General features: G+C 36.8%; 1 protein-coding gene across 1 annotated transcript in view; it reads right to left on the bottom strand.

Moving 5' to 3' along the window:
* LOC145241456 (large ribosomal subunit protein uL23m-like) overlaps positions 1-16,016 on the bottom strand; it is a 35,486-nt gene extending 19,470 nt beyond the window's left edge. The window contains exon 1 of the mRNA XM_080104434.1: positions 15,891-16,016. The gene's annotated coding sequence lies outside the window, so the exon portion shown is untranslated. The remainder of the gene's footprint in view (positions 1-15,890) is intronic.
* Positions 16,017-20,339: the final 4,323 nt, after the last annotated feature.

Below are 20,339 nucleotides of genomic sequence, written 5' to 3'. Positions count from 1 at the left end.
TTGTATTTCTTTTTATGGATGTTAAGTTGCTAAAAATAGACTCAATACATGTCTTCCATTTAAGATCTTGAGTGAAAATCAGTCCTAAGAAGCTCATCAAAATAAGAGGTTTCTTCAAAGAGAGAGCGATACATTTTGACTGGAGCAAAACAGGCATTCGAGCACTAATGGTGAAAAGAAAGAAGCTTGGCTATTCTATAAAAAAATTACTCAAATTGACAATTTAAATCAGTCAATGAGGACTCCTATGTACTCAGGCTCCATACCCTGAACTTTTTATCAACAAATATTCTTTTTTAATAAAAAACCCCCCAAAAAACAACAGCAACAACAATTTTTTTTTTCATTCTTTTTATTAATGAGTCACCGCTCATTAACGCCCAAAGGCCAGTCGAGGATAAGGGTTAATGGTTTGTATCAAACACCTTAAAAATTGCAGATCATGGTTAGATCGGGGTGTAACTTATAAATAAAATGAAGTAAAACATTGTATTTCCTTTTTAAGATAACAATACGGCTACAAGTTCCCATTACAATTTTAATTAATTTCTAAGCTCAGTGCTGATTGGTGCAAGCATTCAAGTTCTTTTCTGGCTTGCCCAATCAGAGGCCATCTCTCATGCAAGCTGAGCATGTGATGGAAGTTGATAAAAGGGAGTGTCAATTACACTCTTTTTTTTTTTCTCAGTAAGAGACCACCACAGCGTTTCTTTCAACCTCCAAACTTTTCTCTTATGATGCAACAGAACCTGCTTCCATCGGACGTCTGGCCGTAGGGTTTGATAAGAAGCCTCAAGAATTCAATATGATTACCACCACTCACATATTTTAACTTAATATAACACACATATACATTTACTTATATAACTACTAACACACGGCTTGACTAGTATGTTACAAACATTCTCAGATGTGAGCTATTTTTCATTTCTTTCAAGCCTACTGCAGATATCTTAACTGTAATCTCTGAACATATATATATATATATATATATATATATATATATTTCAGAGGAAACATAATTTAATTTAAATACCAAAAGAAAAAACAAGAAATGGGCAGGTGAAATTAAAATTTTCCCTAAGGCCTTATCGTCTGACCCTCTAAGAGGAAACGTCAGAATGATAGATTAAAAACTAAGAAAAACGAATGAGGGAAGAGGGGAATTTTGGTTACAGTTGGAAGAACAGTGGAGAAAAAAAAAAAAAAAAAAAAAAAAAAAAAAAATCTCACTGTTCAGGTGGTTTTAAATCAATGAATATCTCCAACTGATGTCTAAGAATCTTTTGTCTACACAGGCTAGGTCGAGAGTTGTTAATAACTAACGCCTCAATGATATTGAGATGATAGTTCGACCTAGCACTGTATAAAACAGAAAACCACCCATCGGAATATTGATCGGCACACCTATTTATACTCAACAGGTGATCGCCAATGGCAGACTCATGAGCCTGGGAGTGCCCGGATGCTCTCGAAACCTGGTGTAGTCGAATATCCCGAGGGATATGTTGGGATATTCTCATTTCTAATCTTTGGGACGTTTTGCCAACGTAGTCAGCTCCACACTGACAAACGAATTTATAAACAACAGAGTTCTTTTGAATGGTTGGCAAAACATCTTTACGAAAAGAAGAGAAAAAGGTTCGAGTTGTGTAAACTACTCTAAGCATAGTAGCTGGAAAACATCGTTGAGTAGCAGAAGAAATCCTTTTAACAATATGAAGGCCATCAGGACCCAACCATGGTAATTTTAGATAAATGGGACAACGTGATGGACCAATATGTTTACCGCTATTAAATGTAGTAATTTTACGTTCAATAGTAGATTTTATTATATTAATGGGATATCCATTATTAAGAAAAATAGTTGTAATTTCACCAAGTTCCGTATCAAGACGGTTTGGTAAACAAATCATAAGTGCACGATGCGTAAGAGCGCTAATGAGGTTTATTTTTCTAGACTGAGGGGCAAAAGAAAACCAATTAAGATAGAGCCCTGTAAATGTAGGTTTTCTATAAACAGAGGTCTCAAACGTAGTACCAACTTTAGAAACACGAACGTCGAGGAATGGGAGAGAGCTACAGTCTTCAACCTCTATAGTAAATTGTAAAGATGGATGCAGGTTGCAAAGAAGACCAAGAAACTGTTTAGCTTCGCTCCGAGAGGGAAAGCATGCAAAAGTATCATCAACGTAGCGTGTATAGAATGCTGGCTTAATAATTTTGGAAAATAATTCGTTTTCCAAAAATCCAACGAAAATGTTGGCTAACGAAGGACCAAGAGGGCTACCCATTTCTTGGTCTTCTTTGCAACCTGCATCCATCTTTACAATTTACTATGGAGGTTGAAGACTGTAGCTCTCTCCCATTCCTCGACGTTCGTGTTTCTAAAGTTGGTACTACGTTTGAGACCTCTGTTTATAGAAAACCTACATTTACAGGGCTCTATCTTAATTGGTTTTCTTTTGCCCCTCAGTCTAGAAAAATAAACCTCATTAGCGCTCTTACGCATCGTGCACTTATGATTTGTTCACCAAACCGTCTTGATACGGAACTTGGTGAAATTACAACTATTTTTCTTAATAATGGATATCCCATTAATATAATAAAATCTACTATTGAACGTAAAATTACTACATTTAATAGCGGTAAACATATTGGTCCATCACGTTGTCCCATTTATCTAAAATTACCATGGTTGGGTCCTGATGGCCTTCATATTGTTAAAAGGATTTCTTCTGCTACTCAACGATGTTTTCCAGCTACTATGCTTAGAGTAGTTTACACAACTCGAACCTTTTTCTCTTCTTTTCGTAAAGATGTTTTGCCAACCATTCAAAAGAACTCTGTTGTTTATAAATTCGTTTGTCAGTGTGGAGCTGACTACGTTGGCAAAACGTCCCAAAGATTAGAAATGAGAATATCCCAACATATCCCTCGGGATATTCGACTACACCAGGTTTAGAGAGCATCCGGGCACTCCCAGGCTCATGAGTCTGCCATTGGCGATCACCTGTTGAGTATAAATAGGTGTGCCGATCAATATTCTGATGGGTGGTTTTCTGTTTTATACAGTGCTAGGTCGAACTATCATCTCAATATCATTGAGGCGTTAGTTATTAACAACTCTCGACCTAGCCTGTGTAGACAAAAGATTCTTAGACATCAGTTGGAGATATTCATTGATTTAAAACCACCTGAACAGTGAGATTTTTTTTTTTTTTTTTTTTTTTTTTTTTTTTTTTTTCTCCACTGTTCTTCCAACTGTAACCAAAATTCCCCTCTTCCCTCATTCGTTTTTCTTAGTTTTTAATCTATCATTCTGACGTTTCCTCTTAGAGGGTCAGACGATAAGGCCTTAGGGAAAATTTTAATTTCACCTGCCCATTTCTTGTTTTTTTTTTGTTTTTTTTTTTTGGTATTTAAATTAAATTATGTTTCCTCTGAAATATCTCCTTCCATTCTGCTGTACCAAAAATTTACTTACATATTTTCGAGGTCGGTACAACTCACAATTTATCAAAACGTTAAACAAAGTTATACGTATTAAAAATAAGTTAATCGTTTTGAAGTGTAGGATGGAATTTCTTAAATCTTGCCGCCTAAATCATGTTGCTCCCGGTTATATCTGCCATCGTATTTCTAAAATTAAATGTAGAAATACATTGGCAGTTCAACGTGTTTTCCTACAAGATGAAATCCTGTTTAATTCTGATACATATAATTCGTTACGTAGTAAACACCTTTTTCTTTGGGCCATGGTTTGGAAAGAACTATCTTTCTTTGATAAACTCCGTTTTTCTAGGTTTTTATCCATCGGCGATAATTTTACCCGTATTAAATGTACTTCTTCTTATGATAAATATTTAAAAAATTTAATTACTAAGAAGTTTGGGATTATAACAAATTTGGATAAACATATATTTAATTATTCTTCTTATGTTTTGTCCACTACAGAAGAATTTGTTTTATCTGCTGGCTTACAATTTTGCATTCCTCCCCCTTCTGTTGATAAAATCTCAGTATTTAGTGAAATTGAATTATTGTATACTCAATTAAAACACCATTCGCCTATCTCTACTGATGAATTAACTAGTGTTAAAATTCAGTTGGGCGAATTAGGTCGGAGGTTTTCTGCCATAAATACTAAATCTAGTGATTTTGTGTGGCAGAAAAATCATTTTGAAGCTGCAAAATTAATTAGGTCTAATCCCGACATTTACCTTTCTCGCCCGGATAAAGGATCGGGCGTTGTTATACTTAACAAAACGGATTATATCTCCAAAATGTTACAAATCTTGGACGATAAAAGTAAGTTTCTCCGTTTGGGTGATTTATGCCATGATGATACTTTTCGTATGGAAATAAAAATCCAGAAAAGATTTCTTCAACTTCATAAGAGCGGATTTATTTCTAAGGAGATTTATGATAGAATCCGACCCATCGGTTCTCAAAGGCCTAGAATGTACGGTTTACCCAAGGTCCATAAACCCAACATTCCTTTGCGACCCATTTTATCTATGTTGGGTTCTGCACAACACGAACTTGGTAAATGGCTAGTTGACCTTCTTAAACCTGTGCTTTCTTTTTATTCGGTCCATTGTATCTCTGATTCTTTTCAATTCGTATCTCAGATACAAAAATTACCTTTATCTAAAAATACCGAGTTCTTGGCTTCCTTTGACATTAATAGTCTTTATACTAATATACCTTTGGATGAAACCATTGGTATTTGTGCTGACTATCTATACCGTGGCCCCTTAAAATCTCCACAATTTCCTGAACGAATTTTTGTTGAACTAATGGAACTTGCTACTAAATCAGTCTCCTTTAGTTTCAACAACATTATGTACCGTCAAATTGATGGGATATCAATGGGTAGCCCTCTTGGTCCTTCGTTAGCCAACATTTTCGTTGGATTTTTGGAAAACGAATTATTTTCCAAAATTATTAAGCCAGCATTCTATACACGCTACGTTGATGATACTTTTGCATGCTTTCCCTCTCGGAGCGAAGCTAAACAGTTTCTTGGTCTTCTTTGCAACCTGCATCCATCTTTACAATTTACTATGGAGGTTGAAGACTGTAGCTCTCTCCCATTCCTCGACGTTCGTGTTTCTAAAGTTGGTACTACGTTTGAGACCTCTGTTTATAGAAAACCTACATTTACAGGGCTCTATCTTAATTGGTTTTCTTTTGCCCCTCAGTCTAGAAAAATAAACCTCATTAGCGCTCTTACGCATCGTGCACTTATGATTTGTTCACCAAACCGTCTTGATACGGAACTTGGTGAAATTACAACTATTTTTCTTAATAATGGATATCCCATTAATATAATAAAATCTACTATTGAACGTAAAATTACTACATTTAATAGCGGTAAACATATTGGTCCATCACGTTGTCCCATTTATCTAAAATTACCATGGTTGGGTCCTGATGGCCTTCATATTGTTAAAAGGATTTCTTCTGCTACTCAACGATGTTTTCCAGCTACTATGCTTAGAGTAGTTTACACAACTCGAACCTTTTTCTCTTCTTTTCGTAAAGATGTTTTGCCAACCATTCAAAAGAACTCTGTTGTTTATAAATTCGTTTGTCAGTGTGGAGCTGACTACGTTGGCAAAACGTCCCAAAGATTAGAAATGAGAATATCCCAACATATCCCTCGGGATATTCGACTACACCAGGTTTCGAGAGCATCCGGGCACTCCCAGGCTCATGAGTCTGCCATTGGCGATCACCTGTTGAGTATAAATAGGTGTGCCGATCAATATTCCGATGGGTGGTTTTCTGTTTTATACAGTGCTAGGTCGAACTATCATCTCAATATCATTGAGGCGTTAGTTATTAACAACTCTCGACCTAGCCTGTGTAGACAAAAGATTCTTAGACATCAGTTGGAGATATTCATTGATTTAAAACCACCTGAACAGTGAGATTTTTTTTTTTTTTTTTTTTTTTTTTTTTTTCTCCACTGTTCTTCCAACTGTAACCAAAATTCCCCTCTTCCCTCATTCGTTTTTCTTAGTTTTTAATCTATCATTCTGACGTTTCCTCTTAGAGGGTCAGACGATAAGGCCTTAGGGAAAATTTTAATTTCACCTGCCCATTTCTTGTTTTTTTTGGTATTTAAATTAAATTATGTTTCCTCTGAAATATCTCCTTCCATTCTGCTGTACCAAATATTTACTTATATATATATATATATATATATATATATATATATATATATATATATATATATATATATATATATATACCATGCACTGGATAAGACAGGAGATGCTAGATATATCTAAATCCTTTGATAGCGTTTGGCATGATGGCCTTCTCATGAAAATTAGATCATGTGGTATTATTGGATGAATATTTAATATAATCAGATCCTTCTTAGATAAGCGAAAAATCCAGGTTGTCCGAGATGGTTGTACGTCAAAATAGCATGATATAAACACAGGTGTGCCACTGAGATCAATCCTTGGACCTTTATTATTCCTGATATTCATAAATGACCTCTCTGATAAAATTGTCTCTGAGATGGGTATATTTGCTGATGACACTATGCTCTATAACAGACTCGAGGGGAAAACGAATGAAGACACATCTAAGAAAATGATTAAAACCTTAGAGGAAGACCCCCAGTCTATAGTGAAATGGGGGCATAAATGGATGGTAACATCCAATGCTACTAAGACTAAGCTTCTTTCCTTTAATAACTACAAAAAACCTTTTCAATCACCGATTGTTATGGCTAATGATACACTACCTGAAAGTACTTTGTTCAAGCTCCTAGGCTACATGTATTGGAACAGATACATTGAGGTAATTGCCAAGGCTGTTATGAAGAAGGTGGACTCTCTCTACTGTGCTAGAAGGTTACTTGCACCTGAGAGTATCCTGTATCTCTACAAGGCCACTATTCGCCCATGCATAGAGTATTGTTGCCACATCTGGGCTGGTGCATCTGCCATTAGTTTCTCACTTTTAAACAGGGTTCAAAAATGAGTCGCCAACCTGATAATTCCTGCACTAGCAACCAAACTCCAACCTTTTGTCCCATCGCTGAAATGTGGTATCTTTGTGCCTGTTCTACAAGTATTTTAATGGAATGTGTTCTGATGAGCTCAAAGCTCTTGTCCCTCTACAACATAGATAACGTAGATACCCCCTTCCCCCCGACAAACCTGACAAGCAGCAAAATGTCATCCCTATATTGTAGAGGTCCGTATATGTCATAAAGCCTTCTACCCAAAAACTTCTTCTCCTGAACTGCTAGCCTTCGGAAATTCCTTCCCGGGTCCCTGCTTCTGTGACTGTCCTGACATGCAGAATTCAAATGTAATGTGAACAAACATCTCGTTGCCCAACTTCCTACATTGTATATTTGGTCCCAAATAGTAGCCAGTTATGTCAAAGTGGAGCTGTGCCTTGTTTGTGGTGAAAATAACAGTAAAAACAAAAGGGCATTCTCATATATGGACTCTTCTCTTTTCCCTACTGACAAGACCTTTATTTACGAACATATGGACTTTCTAACCTTTTGTTTTCGTATTGCACTACTAACACTCTTCTCTATCGATACCTTTTATATTTACAGGTTAACGAAGATGACTCAATAAAATTTTTCCCGACTGCTGGAAAACCGCCTCTGTGGTACCAGTCTTCAAGAATTCTGGTGAAAGAACTGACCCACTAAATTATCGCCCCATTAGCCTCCTCCCGCTTTTCGCCAAAATATTTGAGTCCTTAGTTAATAAAGCCCTAGTCCAGCACCTAACAGCTGCTAAACTCTTGACTGACAAACAATATGGATTCAGGCAAGCCCGTTCAACAGCAGATATCTTAACTGTAGTTTCTGAACGTATATACCGTTCATTGGATAAAACAGGGGAGGGTAGAGCGGTGGCCCTTGATATATCTAAGGCTTTTGACAGGGTATGGCACGATGGTCTTCTAAGGAAAATTAGATCATATGGAATCACTGGAAGAATTCATAACGTAATTAAATCCTTCTTAAGTAATAGAAAAATCAAAGTTGTCCTCGACGGACGTACATCCAAACAATATGACATAAATGCGGGAGTGCCTCAGGGGTCTATCCTTGGACCTCTATTGTTCCTGATATTCATAAACGACCTCCCTGATAATATTGTTTCGGAGATGGGTATATTTGCCGATGACACCACTCTCTATAACAGATATGAGGGGAAAACAAATGAACACATATCCAAGAAAATGGCAGAAACACTAGAGGATGACCTCCAATCCGTAGTGGAATGGGGACAAAAATGGTTGGTCTCATTCAATGCTGCTAAGACTAAGCTTGTTTCCTTCAATAACTACAAGAAACCTTCTCTACCACCAATAGCAATGGCCAAGAACACATTGCCTGAAAGTACTTCTTTTAAACTCCTCGGCCTAAAGTTTACAGGGAATATGAACTGGAATAGATACATTGAGAGCATTGCCAAGGCTGCTGCAAGGAAGGTTGGCTCCCTCTACCGTGCTAGAAAACTACTTACGCCTGCCAGTATCCTATACCTCTATAAGGCAACCATTCGCCCATGTATGGAGTACTGTTGTCACATCTGGGCTGGTGCATCTGCTGCTTGTCTCTCGCTCCTGGACAGGGTTCAAAAAAGAGTCGCAAACCTGATAGGTCCTGAACTGTCATCTGGGCTTCAACCTCTGTCCCATCGACGAGATGTTGCATCCCTCTGCCTGTTCTACAAATACTTTAATGGTGAATGCTCTGACGAACTGCAAACACTTGTACCTCCCCGACGTAACTACCCCCGACAAACCCGACAAGCTACTAAGTCTCATTCCTTTACAGTAGAGATCCCTAGGTGCAAGAAAGCCTTTTACTCCAATAGTTTCTTCCCCAGAACTGCGGGTCTTTGGAACTCCCTTCCGGGATTCTGCTTTCCCAACTGCAATGATATGCAGAAGTTCAAGTGTAATGTTAACAAACATCTTTCTACTCTTCTCCCTTCATAATGACCCCGCTAATTAATTCCCTAATAGTAGCCCCCTGCTTCAAAGTGGCACTGTGCCTTGTTTGGGGTGAAAATTGAATAAAAAAAAAAAAAAAAAAAAAAAAAAAAAAAGTTGTTTCAAATGTTAGAATGAGACTTTGTCATCCTATGTACACACCAACCTAGCGATAATGTTGTACCCACTCCTTCTGATCAAAATGAAATATACTTATCCAAGGTTATTTGGGTAATGACATTTCAGAATAAATATGGTTAGGGCAGGAGTTTATCTCCCAAACCCTAGGAGAGTTTGTGAACAAACAAACAAACAAACAAACAAGCAAGAACTGTAGCATAGCCTCTGGTCTTGCTAGAGTGATTTAGATGACAGCTGAATCTTTGAGAATTGCCATGGACCACGTTGACAATTAATACATGTGTAGTTAAAATACCTATTTACAATGCCTCCCCCCAGGACAGAGTAAGACACTAGGGTCGTTTTTTAACGCGGAGAAAAGGAACAAAAATAAAAATTGTCTCTGTCGTGAAGAATTTCTCCCCCACCCGTAGAAAACAGATACTACACTTTGAGGTATTTATTTGCTCCCCCACCGAGCAAATTAGGCACAAGGCCGATTTTTAAAGTGAGAAGTGAAGGTGAAATGGGGACCAACTCCCCGGGGAGTACGGGAGCTGGATAGTGACAATTGGTATAAAGGGTTGCCCCTACATTGACCAAGGTCTTATATGTGGGGTCGTCCCACATATGGTCTTTGCTTACAGTATCTGCCGGAACAGATACTACACTTTGAGGTATTTATTTGCTCCCCCACTGAGCAAATTAGGCACAAGGCCGATTTTTAAAGCGAGGAGTGAAGGGGAAATGGGGACCAACTCCCCGGGGAGTAGGGGAGCTGGATAGTGACAATTGGTATGAAGGGCTGCCCCTACATTGACCAAGGTCTTATATGTGGGGCCGCCCCCACATATGGTCTTTGTTTGCAGTAGGTATTTAATTGTTCCCCCACTGAGCAAATTAGGCACAAGGCCGATTGTTAATGTGAGGAGTGAAGGGAGGGGGAAGGGAAAAAGGGGACCAGCTCCCGAGAGGTGGGAAATGGGAGCTGGTTAAAGGTCAGGTATGTAGGGTTGCCCCCACATATGGTCTTTGCTTGCAGTATCTGCCGGAACAGATAGTACACTTTGATCCCGGCCCGAAAGCAAAGAACTAGATAAAAACATGAATATTATCATTAATAATGGGAATGCGTCACCATTCAGCAAATGCAAAATTCAACAATGACGTTTTGTAAATGAAACAGAGAAAACATTAAAGTACAAAATATTTATATATTAACAATTTTACAGATGCGTGAAAGATATTCTGGTGAGGACCGCCTCCAGTATGTCAAAAGCTTACCTCATCATAGTTGGAGTACAACACTGCTTTCCATTATTGTCATGTATGTTATCACCAAGAACCTGGACTGGCCCATGCTCTGAACACTCTTGGATGCAGATGATTTTCTGCTCATCTCAAAGAGTAAATCAGACCTGTAATCACAAGGAAGGACAATTTAGCATAGTTTAGTCTATGACTGAACATCAGAAAAACACGGATTGTCTAACCACCAATAAAAACAAACATGGCACCATCCAAATAGAAAGACAAGATCTTCCACAAATACATGCATCAGTTGGACACTCAGCAATAACGAAACTAATCCTTGGCAAAGTTGCTGCTCGTCTCAGTATGATGTGGCTTATGTAGAACACCATCAGCAGCACCCTCTGTGACCGCCAGATCAGTGACCGTCTAAAGTTGAACATCTACTCAACTGTTGTGAGACTCGTCACTTTATACATATATGAGTGCTTGCTGACAATGAGAAAGGTTGAACAAAGATTCACCATTATTGGAACCAAAATGTTCTGCTGAATGTCTGGAATGTAATGTATAGTCATGTCTGCAATGAAGAGAGAGAGAGAGAGAGAGAGAGAGAGAGAGAGAGAGAGAGAGTGTGTGTGTGAGAGAGAGTGTGTGAGTATGTGTGTGTGAGAGAGAGAGGGTGTGTGTGTGTGTGAGTGCGCGTGTATGTGTGTGTGAGAGAGAGAGTGTGAGAGAGAGAGTGTGTGAGTATGTGTGTGTGTGAGAGAGAGAGAGGGTGTGTGTGTGTGTGTGTGTGTGAGAGAGAGAGAGAGAGAGAGAGAGAGAGAGAGAGAGAGAGAGAGAGAGAGAGAGAAATGTTTTAATGAAAATCCTTTGGAAATTACCCATTAATTAAGCAACAGTAAATTTGCTGCACCTGAAGTTGTTTAGTCTTTTCTTTTTCTTTTATGCATCTTGATTATTTTATTTAACTTTTTGTTATTTTTTTGTTGAAATTAACGAATTTTTTTTTTCTACTGAACTCTTAGTGTCAGCTTGTTTTAACGAATTCTGCTTTGAAGGAAGTCTTATTTCCCCCTTTTTTTTATACTCTATTAGTTTTGTTCAAATATATAAGCTTTTCTTTTTTATCTATAAATCTATCACAGAAAACTTCTGTGTATGTATATTCTTATCTGTCTGTATGTCTATCTATCTATCTATCTATTTGCACATGGACGTTCAATGACTGGAGGAGTGGCACTCGTCTGTCAAGATGTCGCAATCATCATTATCTATCTATCTATGTATATATCTATTCATTTATCATTATATATCTGTATATACCAATGTCTATCTACCTCTCTATCTCAATCAATTATTAAGTATATATACTAATCTGTTTGCCGTGGACTAATTCAAGGAATGCCCAAAAGATTGCAAGCTGTCAAATTGCAGAACGGCTATGCTACTAAATATTAACTAGTTCATTGTGTTCCGGTTGTATTGGTGTTGCGTTAATGTTCTACAGTTACATTTAAATAACAATTTTCCATTGTGTGGAGTTTCTTTTCGCCTTCTCGATTTGAAGTTAATTTTTTAAATTGACGTGAACACTAGGATACTTCAATTAAAAGTCAAATATGAACAGATAAAATTATAGAAGAATAAAAGGCGAATCAAATGAGGTATTGTTTGTTTAAACTGTTACATTAAATTTAACATAAATTTGCGGTTTTTGAAAAAATAACAAATGCAGACTTTCTTTTTGTCTGAAACCTCTGATGATATCTTTATAGATCGATGTACTATGGCTATTTATTATTCAATATGGCTTATATCAGATTTCTAGAAATTATTGGCAGCACCCTAAATGATTGCCTCATTTGTTTAGTAGCTAGAGGTGGTTCTGGTGAGATGGGTGTTTTGCATGCATAGTGACACATGAGAAATAACAGTGCACGCAAGAATCTTATCTTAAGCTTTATGTTAATCTTGTTATTCACCCACTTTGGTTTGGTATTGTAATTATTGATTGAGTTATGCGTGCAAGGGCTTTAGGTTTGGATCATAAAAAAAAGTGAAAAAGAAGAAAATAAGGAAAGAAAGAAAAAGAAAGCAATAAGAAGAAAAGAAGAGCAAAAACATAGATACATATAGAAAAGACAAGTGTGGGAGCCTTTTCTAGTCTCACACAAAAACACGCGTTCACATCTCAAGCTATATTACTTGTCATATACATACACGCACACAAACATACGTGTGCACGTCCACACACGTACATATATTCACGTTCGCGTATATACACTCACATTCACGTGTATACACACACACGCTAATGTACGCACATATGGACAATGTCATTTCCCCTTTGAAAGGAAATCCACACATGTGCAAAAGACCACCGGAAACAAGTATAAAAGCAAGAGTAATAAGCAGCATCTTCCTTTTTGCGGACCAGCTCTCCAGTTGAGAGGTTCAGCTAACCAGCCGCCTCCTTTCCGGGAGGTGCACGCTCGCGCGTCACGTCCCCTGCGACTATGTATGGGGCACGAGCTAACAGATAGTATGTACACTTTATACGTTTTCTATCTCCATGGCCTGGATTGACTTTTTCTCATTCTCTCTCTATACTACAATACACTTTCCTCCTCACCAGCTAACAGCGAGAGACACACACCAAACTGGATTGACTTTCTTTCTTTCTCTCTCTACAACAATAGACTTTCCTTCTCACCAGTAAACAGCGAGAGACGAACGCGGACATGAACGCGTGTTGTACCTTTTTCTTTCACTTGTTTCATCACGAAATAAATTCCAGTTCGTTTACTTCAAATAAACGCGTTGTTCGTTCCTTCCTCCAAGCAATTCATTTTTCCTTTTCCAATTCAAATCATTTTTCCTATTTTGTACGACTGGAGGATATATATAATATATCCACCAGTCCACTACAGAAGTATGAGGAAAAAAGAAAGAAAGAAAAAAGAAAGAAAGAAGAAGAAGAAAAAGAATGGAAAAAAGAGACACAAAAGGAAGAGCGATAATCATAACAAAGAGAGAAAAAACGGGGGAGGAGAAGAAACACAAGAATAAGAAAGAAAAAAGAACAAAAAGCAGGAATTAGAGAAAAATGAACAGAGAAAAAAGAAAGAAAAGAAAAAAGAAAGACAGAAAGAAAAGAAAGAACAAAGAAAACAGGCAAGAAAAAAGACTGAAAAGAAAAGGTAATGAATGAATAGAAAGAAAAAAGAAAGAAAAAAAGAAAGAAAAGCAAGTGGGACGAGAAGAGAAAAGAAAAAGAGGATGATGAAAGATAAAAAATAAAGACAGCATAATAAAAGGATATACATAAAAAAACATAGATAAAAATACAGATAGAAAGGAAGAAGAAAGAATAAAAAGGAAAGTAAGTTAGAAGAAAAAAAAAGAAAAGAAAATCAGAAACAAAAATAAATGAATAAAACAGATTAGGCAAAAAAAAAAAAAAAATGAAGGACCAGAAGAATCAAGAAAGCAGAAACAAAAAAAAAGAAGAAATAAAGAAAAAAAGAAAGAGCAGAAAAAAGTCAAGAAGAAAATATAAAGAAAGGCAAGAAGAAGAAAAAACATGAAAAAGAAAAAGATAACTAAAGAATAAGAAGGAAAAAGAAATAAAATAATAAATCAAGAACAGAAAAAGTCAGATAAGAGAAAAAGAGATAATAATAATAATAATAATAATAATAATGATAATAGTGATAATAGTGATAATAATAATAATAATAATAATAATAATAATGATAATAATAATAATAATAATACGATAAACCATATAGTAAGTGAATGCAGCAAACTGGCCCAAAAGTAATAAAAAACAGGCATGACCAAGTGGGAAGAGCGGTGCACGGGGAATTGTGCAAACGGCTGCATTTTGATCATACAGATAAATGGTAAAAGCATAACCTGCAACAGCACTGGAAAACGATAACCACAAAAGCCTATGGGACATGGACATACAGACAGACAAACACATCCAAGCAAGAAGATCAGATGTCGTAATAATTAACAAGAAAGAGAAATCCTGTCAAATCGTAGACTTTGCTGTCCCAGCTGACCACAGGATGAGTATGAAAGAAAAGGAGAAACGAAGCAAATACACAGAACTAGCCAGGGATTTGGATGATGAAGAAAATCAAAATAGTACCGATAATAGGAGGAGCACTAGGAACAATCCCAAAAAACCTGGAAAAAAGAATGGCAGAAATTGGAATCAGAGCAATAGCTGCAAAAATACAACGCCTAATGATAAGGAAAATGGCTGAAATATTAAGGAAAATCCTTGAATGTGGAGAATAACACAAGACAATATAATGAAGAAGCGTTACAGGGAATGAAGAACACCAAAACTGCAGATTTACATGTTCTACGCCCCCCCCCATCATGCATCCCTCCATTTTTTCACCACCGCCCCCCCCCCCCCAAAATGTGATATTAAAAGAGCCGAGAAGAGTCAAGGAGGACGGAAAGACTGAGGAGGGAGCACTGGCCAGACCTCCGCTGGACAAGTGCAACTGGGATCTTGGGGAGGCTTAGTGCCACTCAAATTCCAATATAAACCAATGGCCACTATCAGCGAGAAATCAATGGTAAGAGGCTGTTGCGATGATGCAAATTTATTTGCAAATGCTATTGAAGGAGGAAGAGAGAGCTGGACGTCTGGGGAGACTTGTTGTCACTCAGCTTCCAGAGAACACCACAGGTCTCCAATCAGATCGTTTGCTGACTTGTGTGAAAACTCCATGTGAGCCAATAATAATAATAATAATAATAATAATAATAATAATAATAATAATAATAATAATAATAATAATAATAAAAAGAAGAAGAAGAAGAAGAAGAAGAAGACTGTCCCTGAAAACGCCTCATCCTGTCTTCTGAAGAGATATTTTTATTTATGCCAAGAGAGATCAAAATATTAATATCTAAATTTTCTCAACTATAGAAAAACTTGGTAACATCTTAAAAATAATATATCACGTTTAATTTGAATATTTAGAAAAAAAAAAAAAATCATGTAAAATTATTCAGTTTTCTAAAGTTTCAAATTAAACTTGTGAAATAATGTTTTAAAAAATGTGAACAAGTTTCTCTATTCAAAATTTGCGCTAACCACGGAACCCACATTGATTCAGACGGCAACCGTCAACAACATCGGACGTATACCTTTTCTCTCTCTACGATACTGCTACTGCTACTACTACTACTACTACTAATTATAATAATAATAATTATAATAATAATAGTACTAGTAATGATAATTATACTACTACTAATACTACTAATACTACTACTAATAATAATTATACTACTAATAATAATAGTTATAATAATAATTATAGTACTACTACTAATAATTGTACTACTACTACTACTAATAATAATAATAATGATGATAATGATAATAATTGCTATGGCATAATCACATCAGTTCTTATTAGATCACCAAAGTTAAGCACCGTTGAGCCTGGTCAGTAGTAAAATGGGTGACCATTTGGAAATACCAGGCGCTGTATATTCTCTCTGCTTATTTTGATATCCATGTTTCCAGTCGTCGTGCACTTCTCTTTACCACTGGAATCAAAAAGAGAGATGAGGTGCAGGATTGCACAACCCTTGCTTCACAAATAGACACGCAGTTTTTCCCCTTTTTCTTTTCTTTTTTTTTGTTCTGATATTTACTTCCTTAATACGCCATAACTATGCAGATGAAACGTTGTTAAATATTCTACTTTTAAAAGGAAACCACGAGAAATATTTGCACAACTAAGGCGGGACGGAATAAGGACATATTCGTTTCAAACAAATTCTTATGACTCAACTGAAAAATCAAGGAAATGGCGGAAAAAAAATCTATTTATATTTTTTTATTTTTATATTGGTTTTTGCACATGCAACTGCAACGATGTATGCAAATTACTAGTCCGTGTACTCGGCCTTAGCCCAGTTGTGAAATATATTGGGCATTTATATATATATATTACAATAGGAAAATGCGAGCAAGAAAAGTAAAGTGGTTAAGCTTAAACATGGAAAAGTAAAGTTTTTTTAAAATTCAATTTATAACATTCTATAATCAATTCTTAATGCTGCAATATATTAAGTTATAAATTTATTATATTTTTTACTAGAATATCTTGTCCTTTTCTTTTCCATTTTTAACAACTAGTCCTTTACTTTTCCATGTTTAAGCTTAACCATATTACTTTTCATGTTAAATTATTCTGTAACGCCAGTAAGTAAACAATAAGGTGTATTCTCTCACTGGCCGATAGCCAGTTTTCATTCTGATTGTAACGTCGACCGCTAAAAAAAAGAAAAACATGTACGGTTTAATCACATTTCATTCAACAGAAACAATTTAATTATATCTCCCATTTTCTACACTTTTTGGACTATTTGAAAGCGTATTCATAGGAATACACTGAAAACATTTTGATCCTAAACTTTCTTAGTCATGTCGCAACAAACAGTAAACTTTGTGAATCTTTTTCATAGAAATAAAAATATTTCCTATTATTCATTTCGGTGGGGTTGTGATTTCACTAAGATTGATTCACATTTCCTTAATGTGACTACAGGGACCTCAAATTCTAATCATACAATCGTTAACCTTATCACTTTTCAGTAAATTGTACGAAACTGTTGTTGCAGCGGGTCGGAAGGTGGTATGAAGATGCGCCAATCAACCTTACAACTATAAGGTTGACACAGATGGCGGGGGGGGGGGCGAACAACAAAAGCTAAAGTATGTTTAAAGACGACGGATCGTCTTTTATTTACCTTTTGGTAAAAGAAATAAATACAAATGGCAAATTCGAAAGGCCCGGAGATTGTCCAAGTAAATCAGGATCAGCCTCTGAAATGGAACAACTTGACTTTAGAAAGTAATGAAGGAAGTAATCAGACGACAGTGGACACTGGAATAGGGCTGCTGGATGTCAGTAAACACTGGTATGGGTAGCCGGGCGTTGACAGGCTCTGGAGTGAGTAGCCTGCCATCGACTGACACTGGAAGAGGTAGCTTGACGGATACAGGCATTGGAATGGGTAGCCCAACGGGTACAGGCACTGGAATGCTACTGAGGACTGCAGGAGGTACTGAAGGCTTGTAATATGTTGGATAATTTTAAGGCTTAAAAGATTTTTTTGAATTATGAAATGAAAAAATTCTGTTTCATTGAAAATAATGGAAATTTCTCATTTTTAATTTTTTTAACTACCCTCTCAGCTCAGCAAGTAAGTTTCCAGGTTTCTAACTTTAACTTGTGAAGTATAGATCCGTGAATTCTTTTATTGGTCACCTCGGTCTTTGCGATTGTCTGCAGGAGTTGATTTGTTAAAAGCACATAACAACAACGACAACAACAACAACAATAACAACAACAATAACAACAAAGCTGAAGACAACCACGAAGAATCAAAAGCAGTTAAAATGGCTGATATAAGAACTCTTGAATCTATACTCCATGCATAATAACCAAAGACTCGGAAACTTGACAAGTAGGTCACAGTCTGGTGAGGAGGGCAGTCACAAATCCAGTGGGGGGAAACGTTGTTGTGTAGCCACAGCTGGGTTATCTTGACCTTGGCAACCATCTCAGCATGCCCGTCTTCAAAAGCTGGTTAGTTTTATTATCATTAAATATTAATTTACATATATGCAAACAAATACTAGGCTAAATTGTGGATGTTAAAAGGCTGGCCATCTTTAACTGATTCTGTAGCCTAGTTAGTCTCATTTACTGAGCTTCATTCACCAAAATAATACACTCATGAAATCATTTATCATAAAAATCTCATATAGTACCTACCACACTTAAAGCTCATACATCACGTATGCAGTGGAGAGTTGGAATATTAGAATTTTATATATAACTAGCCTGGGTGCCCGGCGTTGCCCAGGTGTTTGGAAGTGTGTGTTGAGCAAAAAAAAAAAAAATAAATAGTGGTAGTAGGCAGGCAGACTTGAACCCGTACCGTAAAGGATGAAAAGAACGTAAAAAAAAACAAACCCTGACGTCTTTGCTGTTGCGTCCATCGCAAAAACAGAAGTGACGAACTTCAAAATTAAGGCTAGTCAATCGAAAAGAGTGGATAACTTTCGAAAACATCTGCGAAAAAAGCGACCCCTACTTGTAGAAAACTGCCCTGTTGAGGGTGAAGGAATTAATGTTTTTGGACAATTTTTCGATATTTGTTCGAGGTTAAAAACAATATGGGTTTCACCATATTCCAACATGTCTGTCAAAGGTTTTGGGCAGACATACATACATACATACATGATGATTGCAACGTCTTGTCAGACGAGTGCCACTCCCTCAGACATTTAAAATCCATGAGCCCAAATGTCTGAGGGAGTATCTATACAAAAATGATGTTAAAGAGTCTTAGCTTTGTACGACAGCTAAGTCTCTCTCTCGGTTCAAAATGTTGAGATCCAGCAACAAGCAAGAGCAAGATAGCCAGCAACAAATTAAACTGCAGACCAGCTTAATGCGGGTAATGGTCTTCCGCTTTATGGTTTTTTAAATCAGAGATTTGCTTCTCCTAGAAAGGTTGCCTTCACCACGGCTTACGGGAGCCCTCTCTACCCCAATACACATATACACACACACAAATATACACGGTGCTAGTTGGCCGTTGACCAAGAAAAAGAGTTCATTCGCCCTTTGGAAGGTCTTGTTTTTAATCCTTCAGGGAGACTAGCCGCCCTCCTCACCAAACAAGTCTGGTGGGGGAACCAGTTTAGTCGCCGGTGACCCGACCATACATACATACATACATACATACATACATACATACATACATACATACATACATGCATACATACATACATACATATATTTAAACAGACAGATGAGATTTATATTATAGATAAATATGAATATTTACAGTGAATGAATGGAAATGAAAAAAGAAAATGGTTAGTTTAAGCCCCCCCCCCCGCCCTTACTACATGCGTCAGATAAAATGCTCTGCCGGTCAAAACCTTGATGCAGGCTCCTACGCTTTATTTACACACATGTTTTTGAAACATCTAAGGATGTCCTGCATCTACTGATAAATCAAGCTACTTTCACTTAATTAGAGTTATAAAAAGAAAAGAGGTTAGGGTTAGGGTTAGGGTTAAGGTTATAAAAAGAAAAGAGTTGACCTAATGAATTCATACATACATAAGGTAAGTTATGAACTTACATTTACCAAATAATTGGTTCTAGTTTGGCCTTAGACAGGACTATGGTAAACGTTCATTGAGGCAACTCAATATTCTGTGCCTAAGGCACATTCAAATAGTATCCCCTCTCGTTTGGCACAGTTGTTCAACAATTATCAAATTTCACCAAATTTTGCTACATGAAGTTTCACATTCTCAGCCCCTGTATTTTCAGGCTGATAGAAGTGAAGGTCTTACCCCTGTAAAATGCTTTCATGCACATCTACAAAGACACACCCTGAATAGTTGCTAGCAGGCTCAGAAATATAAATCTTTCTCCCTCACTCCTTGTCTGTAACTAATTACAACAGACAGAAATGAGGGACCATTTTTTTAATTTACTCATATTCACTGCAAACAAGACAAAAGAAGAAGACTGAGATATAAGAGAGTACTGTCAATAAGGAACCATTCTACAGGGACATTATAAGTAGGGATTCGAGCAGTGAGACGTTTGTTCACATTACATTTAAATTTTTGCATGTTAGTACAGTCGACGAAACAAGAAACAAAGAGGGAATTCCAAAGTCTAGAAGTTTGAGGGAAGAAACTATCAGGTTTATTGGGTAACCTCTACAGTGAAGGTGTGGAAATTTGCTACTTGTCAAGTTAGTCATAAGTCTTTGCATCTAGGGGACACTAATGCTACAAGTTCATCAGAGCACATTCCATTAATGTACTTATAAAACAACCACAGATGCAACATTGCAGTGATGGGACATGGGCTGGAGCTTAG

This window comes from Euprymna scolopes, chromosome 20 (assembly GCF_053919585.1).
Source record: "Euprymna scolopes isolate OS-2025 chromosome 20, ASM5391958v1, whole genome shotgun sequence".
NCBI classification, from domain to species: Eukaryota; Metazoa; Mollusca; class Cephalopoda; order Sepiida; family Sepiolidae; genus Euprymna; species Euprymna scolopes.
This window is presented reverse-complemented; position numbering and strand designations above follow the sequence as displayed.